Here is a 9,274-nt window from a genome sequence, read left to right as displayed (position 1 = left end):
GCGCTATAAAAAGCCCGGTGCTATTTACGCCGCGCGGGGCGGCGCGTTGCGCCTGCGCAGTGGGCGGGTGGCGCGCGCCGCCGGTGGGTTTCTCCGGCCGCCCACCGAGGGTGGTTTCGGCCCGGACGGGGATGGAAGGTGTCCGCCTTTCCCCTGCTGATCCCCGAGCCGCCTGAGCGGTGGAGCTCCCTTCGGCCCGAGCAGTGCGTGCCCTGGGGCGAAGCTACCGGCGTTGGGAACGTCGCTGCTGGGCCTGGCTCCACGGCCGGCCCCGGGGCGTCCGGGCCTCGCTAGGCCGAGGGAAGGCAGGAGGGTGGGGGGGTGGTTGAGCCAGGGTGCCCTGTTTGCTCACAAGCCTTTCAGATGAGCCTCTTTGGGCTGTGAGCTGGTTCCCTGTTTCTGCCAGTCAAGCAGGTGAGCTGTGCTGTTAACAAAAGCTGTTGGAGCTGGAGGAAGCTGAGCAGCGGCAGGCAGCGCAGGAGAGAGCTGGAAGGGTTGGACTCTGTGCCACGTCTCGCTGGCAGGATCTTCCGAGCACGTCTGTGGTGTGTGTGATGGCAAGGATTGCCCTCATCTTGTGGGTGATACAGTGCCTCCTTTGTGTCCTGGAGGAAGGGTACTGCTTCATCTGTTGCCTTGTTTCCCTCCTTGCCCAACTCAGAAGGTTCGACAGGTGGAGCTGGCCTCGGGGACTCAGACATTGCTTCACTGAAAAGGGTATTCGTGTGTGCAGAAGGGGTTGGTGATAGTCAGTCTCTGCACATCTCTCACGGTTCCCTTGTGCAACAGGCATAGTAGTCTTTAGCTGGCATTTGGGGATAGCCTATTTAATCCTGTTTCCCCTCAGGGAAACTGGGTGATCCTGTTAATAGGTGCCTCTTCCCATCCCTCTTCCATCCTCATTTGACTGCATTAGTATTGCCAGCTAACTTTAGTCTGGCCTTTTTAGGGACTGCTCTCCAGTGTCCATAGAGGAAGGAGCAGCTTAACCCCTGTCAGTAAGCTTGTCTCTAGCTCTGTGAAACGTTTCGAGGAAGCTGGCTTTTAAAGTAAAACAAATGTTTGAAGCAAACTGATAAATAGTTTAAAATGCATATAGCTTGTACTGATTCTCAGCAGTTGACAGAGTGCGCAGTCATGAGGCCCTGTGATAATTTGTCCAGTGAGGTGATGGGTGCACCTCCACCGCTGACATTATAGGAACATTGAGACAGAAGTTCATTTGTCTGAAGTCAGTGGTGAAATTACCTGTGTGATTTGGGCACCAGCTTGGTGGGGCTCTAACCACAAATCAGTTATTCCTAGGTCGTAGGTTCTTTTCATAATTTTTTTATTCTGAGTGATAGAGATCCTTCTGGCCTACTACTTTTTTTTGTGGTCCATTGGGAAGTTTGGCCTTTGTTTACAAAACACTGTCGGGTGTTTTGATCACAGCATGTGTGTGCCTTTTCCTAGAGAAGCATCTGCTTGTGCAAGGCAGAGAGGTCTTTGAATTTGGATGGACCTATGGCCCCAGGCCCTGTTCTGTCAGGTGAGCACTGTTCAAGTGGGCATCTTGTTAATCAAAGTGCTTCAGGATCTGCTTTTTTCCTGTTTGGTAAATGGATAGTTTTTAATGGATTGAGAGCTTGATTTTAATAAATATGGTAACCAACAAGCTCTACTACCAGCTATGAAGATCCTCAGCCTAACTCTCTCTGTAGACCACACTCTTTGAAGGCGACCGTAGCGCAAACTTGCCACATTCTCTTCTCTTTGTTTTGTGTGTATCACAGTTCAAAACTAAGTCTTCATCCTGACTTTTGTGTTATGGCCAGGACCCCACTGGGTGTCGGCTTCAAGTCTGAGAAGGTAGTAGAGAAGTGCAGCTCTTCTCACATGACATGTGGAGGCTTTCTTTGTGAGTTAAAGAAATGTATTCTGAAACAATTAGTTTCATCATAAATGTAAGTCTTCCCCCACCCCACCAATTTATTTTTTGCTAAGAGTCCATACTAGGGAAAAAAAGTTTCTTAACTGATAGCCAGGAACAGCTGAAACATCCCAGAATATCTTTTGCAAATATTTTTATTGCAGAGATACCTTTTGCAATTGATTCCACTTAAGTCAGACAGTCTCTCAAGTGTGTTTGCAGCTATCAGAAAAAACAACAAAAACTGAGAGGAAATAATAGGAAGCAGTAGCTGATAAGATTTTTGGTTTTCTTGGGGAATGTGACATGGGTTATATTTTTGGTCAAGCTATACACTTGACTGAAGAGTAAATGTAGTTTCTGTGTCAGGAAACTGTGAAAGCTTACTTCTAGCACCATCGCATGATATTATTTAGCAAAAGTTCTTCGATAATTTACCCAGCCCAAATGTTTTCTGTTAAATAATTGTATCATAATATGCTTTTAGAATTTTTTTCTAGATCCATTCCCAGTTTCCAGACATGCTTACCAACATAATATGATGGTATGTAAATGTTGTCTGCTTTAGAACTATAACCTGAGCAGTGTGAAGCATCTGTCTACCCCAGTAAAAATGTTATTTGTATGGTAGTGGTGTGTTTGTTGTTTCAAAAAAAAAATCAAAACAAAACTGCCCAACAACTTACCTTTCCAAGCTGATTTACATATCCAGCTCCTCTTAAAGTCAAGAAATTTCATCTGAATCCAGGCTGCTCAGATTCATAAAGAATGAAAATTAACAGGTCAAGCCACTCCAAACATGTTAAGTGTCTTCCCAGGTTCTTTATATGTGACCTAATTAAGCAAATGGGAACTCTCCCAATGGTGCCAGTATTAAAAAAAAAAAAAAAAAAGTAAAAGCAGCAGAGTCCAAACCAAAGGAGATCTATTTCTTCCATTTAGGGCATCATTATTGCTCTCTCCCTGGTCTACGCAGCATTTAGGCCAAGTGCAGGCCTTGATGAAGTTAGTTTTTGACCTGTCTCACAGATTTAGAAGCCTGAAGGTCAACTCTCCTGTCTGAAGTCCCAAAGGAAGTGGTCACTTCAAAAGCCAGTCCTTTAGCATCCTCCTTCCTTCTGACTGTAGCAGTTACCTCACATGTGTCTCTCCACAGGCATCAGCTTGCACATGAACCTGTGGGTGCTGTATTGATCAGTATTGCTGTCACGATAGCCTTAATGAGGGAGAGAACTCCAGTGCCCTGTACAGGGTATTTTTCACGGAACAGAGAACCGCCTTTCCTCAGGGAGATGAAAATCCAAAGCCTCCGATTTGCAGAGGGGGAGCAGAAGCTCCAAAAAGTTGCTGGCAAAGAGAGGCTCTTGGCCGTGGTTGGAGAAATGAAGGCTATGAGCTCCAGCTCAATGCAGTTGCAGTGTGGGACACTGGCACAGGTTTGCCTGTGGCATAGACACCTCCTAGATGGCATTGGTGAGGTTTCCCTGTCCAGGGAGCAGTGAGCTCTGTTGCAGGACTGCTGGAGGAGAAAGCAGCTCTGTATTCCCACCGACAGAAATGCTGGTAGAGAAACCATTGAGGTCAAAGGAGCATGGGCCTTCCAAGAACAGCTTGGGTCTTGAAGCTTATCCCCTGCCTCCCCAGGTGTAGCAAGCACTCTTTAAAATCCTCCAGCAAAGTGAGCAGAAATCTTTGTGTTCTGTATTCCAAGTGTGGGATCCTGCTGGTCTCCTCATGTGAAGGTGATTTATTACCTGAACTGAAGGTTTATCTGGCATCCCTACCTGGGAATGTGTATCCAGAAATCTGTACCTCTTAGAGACCCTGGCTGGCTCGTGGGCATGACAGCTTTGGACGGCAGTGACTTTCAGAAGCTCATCCCTTAATCCTAGTGTGACCCAACTTCCTCTCTCCCACAAATAGGGTGCAAGCAGCTCCTCATGGAGTTCTGCAGATCTTTCCTATATTTCACTATCATTTTCTTTTTGTTGTAATTTATTTTTCTGCACAATTGTTTTAACTTCTACCTCAGTTGAAAACTGCTTTGGATTTCAGTTCAATTATTTGGCTTCTTTCACACCAATGTAGCACTTTTGCTTTAAGCTTGTACGTGGCATTGTGGTGCCTTTTAAGTGCACAGTCACTGCTATGGCAAGAAAATGCAGTGAAAGTAAGTTTACCTTGTGGTATGTGTGGAGAGACTTAATTGAACTAAAAATCCTGTCAGAAAAATCTACAGTTTGACTAGCTGGCAGCAAGAGGGATGTGTGAAGTTCAGTTTATGCTCAAAGGCCAAATTTATGCAGAACTTTGAGTTTTTAAAAAGAGTAGAACAGACAAAGTTCAGGTATGTTTAGTAGAGTCCAGCAGTAATTTTACTATGCAGAAATATTTAATGCTTTGTAAAAATTCAGAATAAAAATGGAATAGAAGATTTCAATTGTACAGTAAGGTGTTTAATATTAACTCTTTGTGCCATTTACAATAAAATAATCTGATCATTTTCTTCCTCTTTTCTGAATTTAGAAATATTTGGAAGAGCTCTAATGAATTATACTGTGCGAAAGTGAAATAAAATGTTTCCTTTCTTAGTTTTAGAGAGGTAAACCGCACAGAATATATTGATGCAACTTGATGCCGAAATAATTCCATTTCCTTGCCGTTTTACTAGTATTTTGAAGTCTGTTTTTCTGTTAAGTGCCCTCACCACCTCGATTCTGGTTTTGTTTCAAGAACCAGCAAAAAAAACCCTTAGACTATTTCCCCCATTCCAGATACAAACTCCGCACGAGGCACAAACGTACAGCACGTGCAACGCTCCGCTTATATCCTGGGCTGGCTTGTCAGCAGGGGGAACATGGCAGAGGGAACATCCTCCTGGGACCAAATTTTCACATGTGATTTCAGCCTGCCATTAAATGCTCAGTAAACCCACGATTTTTCTTACATGCAGAAGGGAACGATTGATGGATACCCCCTCGAGTGCGAAACATGCTGTAGCTGAGCAGCAAGGACAGACCTGCCAGTGACCTGCAAGAGCCTCCAGTCTTGCCTCTGCTCTGTTCCCTTCCTGCTGCTACACTCTGGAGGAGCCGAAGGACCAGAGCAGGACGCCTGGCATGTGCTTATGCAGCTGGAAGGGGAAAGAAGTCCTGGCCGTGCCTTGCTGCTGGCTGTAAGGCTCACCGAAATCAGCTGCGGCAGGGCAGGATGAGAACTGAAGCCTTAGTGCGCTCAGTGCACCTGGCTGGGGCGTCCTGTACCACCAGGAAACTGTCCTGGAGACTCCCCACCTACGTGCGAAAAATGAGAGAAAATGCATCATATCCTCTATTCAAGTCCCCTGCTCCAAGTGACATTAGGACAGAATTTTAGGCTGCTTTTAGTACTTTCTGACAGAGGAGGGAGCTGTCGGCTCACCATGGAACCGCTCAGCCAGCAGAGATGCCCACCTGGGAGGTGTTTGAGCTGTCGGGGTGGCCCACCGAAGGAACATGTTAAGCCTGACTTGCAGGAGGTGGACGCTAGCCTGAAAGTGCGTAAATGTTTTGCTTTGAGTGCATGTGGGGGCTGCTTCGTGTCCCTGTACAAGGAAAACCACAATAACTAGTCCGTGGGGACAGTAGGAGCCACAGGCCTGAGAAGCTGTTTGGAGGTGGAACGTTTTGCAGTGAGACCTTGCACTTTTTGTTGCTGTAGCAGTGACCTGCTCTGTTGCACCAAGAGCCTCCGGAAAACTGCAGCCGGTGCGACACTTTCCTGCTAACAGCTAGAGACAGAGCACCCTCCTCTGTGTCCGAGCAGTGAGAGCAGCCCTTTTATCTGGGATGCTTGCCGGGCAGCAGAAACAGGCAAGGAAAAAGCGAGGTTAAACTGGTCTGAGGTTGACTCAAGCCAACGTGGACTGGTCTGAAGTGGACTAACAACCTGATCCCATCTGCCGCTTCTTGTGGTTCAGCTCATCAGTAGCCTTCCTGCCTCAGCCAGTAGCACTGTGACAAAATACGGCTTAATTACAACCCTGAAATAGAAAGAATTTCTTCATTAGATGTTGCTTTATGGCTGCATCAATCATCTTCTGTCCAGCTGCTCAAGGCAGAGCTCCAAGTGGGCTGAATCGTGCTGGTTTGGCAGGTATGGGGAGTGGGGAGGGTGGTTTGAGTGCGCAGCTGGGCAGAATGGGGCTCTGAGTCAGAAGCTCCTGGTGGCGTTGCTAAATTCAATTTGCCACAAAGGTCTTTTTCTCGTTCATACTGGAGCTGTCTTTATGCAGTCTTTTTGCCTTCAAAAATATGGCTCAGACCCAGTTCTTGCGAGTCATACACATTCATTCGTTAGCCGTTGGAAAAAGGCAAGTAAGAAAAAGTGGTGGCTGTGTTACGTGTTTGCAGACTGGTTTCCACCACGCCTGTCTTCTGACAGCAGTTAGTTGACAAAGATTGAAGTCAAGGCAGCCTGTCTTCCTACCCAGGATACTGTGCTTTATTTCTCCAGCCATGGAGATAATCCCTATGTCAGATGACTTCATTTTAAATTGTAGTGAGACCCTAACCTGATGATTTAGGAGCACACGCTGTCTTTGTTGTGGTTCTGATTTTGGTGTGTTGCTTTGTGCCCAAGATGGATTGTTACTTGGTTAAGGCTAAATGAGGAGGTAATACCAAATACTATATGAAAGGAATCTCTTTTCATCTCCAGCCAGTCCTCCAAATCCTGTTCATCTTTCCCCAAGGTTCTGGTGCTAGGAATCAGCAGCCTTTCCTCCACCTTTTCCTTCCACCTCAGTCGATGCACAGCATCAGCCTCTAGTGCTAATGGTTCTGAGCTGGTCTGAATTAATGGTAAATCTTGTGTGTCTTGTACAGCAGTGACTGACTCATATCAGCTCACTTGATCACTTATTCCAGGAAAATAACACTCAAATTTGCCAGAGAACTGTCCCTGACACACTGGAATATTTGTGAATTCAAAGCTTGTGCAAATCAGAATGGCAATTCCTGGAAGTTTTCCTCTAAAATTGTTCATATTGAAACGTGGAGATTGTACAAAGAGCCTTGCTAGACTCTTCAATTTGAAAAAAGTTTAAAACTGATCACGCGGGCCAACGGGAGCCTTTGTTCCACGCAGCTCAGCTCAGACTAACGTGGAGTTGCACAAAAACCTCTGTAAGAAAAATGAAGGCATAAACTTGGGACTTGCTCTCTCCATTTCATGCTGAGTGTTTTTGAAGAATATTTTAGCTTCAGTAATTCAGGAAATGTCCGTATCTATCTGGAAAAAATGTCTTTTCCCAGTGACGGACTTAATGTACTCCTTTTATGGTTTGGGATTTTTTGGGGGCCAAGAGGCAAAAGGTGCAGGAGCAAATACTACAGAGGGATAAGGCTTCCCCCCTCGTATAGGAGGAGCAAAGATTTCATAGTTAAATGGGAAAAAGGCTTGCTTTTAGGCTTCTGAGTTTTGGCAGAAGTCCCTGTGGGATGTGTGCCACTGGCCCTCCCCAGCCTCTGCACAGTGTTGCATTTCTTCTCAAAAATAGGGCCTTTGCTGCTACTGGAGTAAACAGAAAAACTCTGGAGATGTGCTTGGGGTGAGGAGGAACAAACTGGATGTTCCATGTGGTGACTGGCTCTGAGTTAACTGCTGCCACAGTGTACCTCTGTCGTTTCAGTATGCTTAGTAAGGCCCTGTCCCAGGGCTGAAGACCCTCCTGATCTCTCAGAACTTCAGAGGGAATCTGTAAGGCTAGCTCAGATGTGGCTAGACGGACCCCTAAATGGCAGCAAGGACCAGTTAAATCTCAGAACCGCCTCATGAACTTCTAAAATCTTGGGAAATCAATTTACTTACAAAAGCCAAGACAAAATATGCAACGTTGACCCAAAACATCACTTTGTTATTTGAAGATTCACCTCAACTCAGTTTCTGACTTTGCAGATGAGAGCAGAAGTTTCTGAAAAATAGCCTGGTCAGAAAAGCTGACAACTTTCAGCAGAAAATGTGCTTTAGCAGTTTACATGCTTTCTGCTCGATTGGTCCCTTATGCTTGGGCTTTTTTGCATTCAAGTGTCACAAAATAATTGTGACAACCCATGACACATTTGTCCACCATTGCTCCTCTGTTGTTCCTCTGGGCTGCGTCTCAGTCCTTACCCTTTTCCGGCTTTGTCTGTTGAGACTGCAACAAAACCCAGCAATTCCGAGCAATGATCTGCACCACAGGTAGATTTTTTCCATCACTCACTAAAATGGATGGAATTCTCTCCATTTTCCTTAGATATCTATGCCTGAGTTAGTTGTCTAGATTCCTAGTGTAGGAAGGCAGAGATGAATCTGAGGCACAGTCTACCTTAGCCTAAAATAGGAATAGGTACCTACAGAGAATTTTTGGCCCTGTGTGACTGAACTGGAATCAACACAGCTGCACCATAACCTACATCCATGGTCTACCTAAAACTCATCAAGTTCATGCCAGTCCCAGCTCATGCAGCTAGATGAGAAGTAGCTTGTTCAAGTCTCGCTGTTGTTACTGGTCTCCAGTTCAGAATCACAGATGGGTTGAGGTTGGAAGGGACCTCTGGAGGTCATCTTGTCCAACTGCCCTGCTCTGGCAGGGTGACCCGGAGCTGTTTTTCCAAGACTATGTCCATGCGGCTTTTGAATATCTTCAAAGATGGAGACTCCACAACCTCCCTGGGCAACCTGTGCCAGCGCTTGGTCATCTTCACATTAAAAAAGTGTTTCTTGACATTCAGAAGGAACATCTTGTGTTTCAGTTTGTGCCCATTGTCCCTTGTCCTGTCACTGGGTACTGCTGAAAAGAAGGTGGCTTCATCCTCTTTGTGTGCTCCCTTCACATATTTATATATATTGGTAAGATCCCTCTGAGCCTTCTCCAGTCTCAACAGTCCCAGCTCCTTCAGCCTCTCCTCGTAAGAAAGATGCTCCAGTACCTTAATGATCTTAGTGGCCCTTCGCTGAACTCTCTCCAGTATGTCCATGTCTTTCTTGTACTGGGAAGCCCGGAACTGGACCCAGCACTCCAGGTGTGGCCTCACCAGCACTGAGTTGAGAGGAAGGTTCACCTCCCTCAATCCACTGGCGAAGCGTTGCCTGCAGCAGAGTTGGGACCAACATCAGCTGAGCCTGGAGGGGCTCAGACTCCCCATCAAGCGCCTGTTGCCTAAGAGTGAGCCAGAGAAAATCTGTGCGTGTGCTTTTACCCACTGGAAATGAAGGGACTGAGACTCAGCCTGACCAAGCCAAGGAGGGAGGGAGGATGAAGCTGTGTTATGCAGGGGTGGGGGTGTGCAATTCCTAGTGGTCAGTGCTGATCTGGTTCAGTACAAGGGTTTCTCACAG

This window comes from Tauraco erythrolophus, chromosome 12 (assembly GCF_009769465.1).
Source record: "Tauraco erythrolophus isolate bTauEry1 chromosome 12, bTauEry1.pri, whole genome shotgun sequence".
Taxonomy (NCBI): Eukaryota; Metazoa; Chordata; class Aves; order Musophagiformes; family Musophagidae; genus Tauraco; species Tauraco erythrolophus.
The sequence above is the reverse complement of the archived record's forward strand: the minus strand, read 5'-3'. Positions refer to the sequence as shown.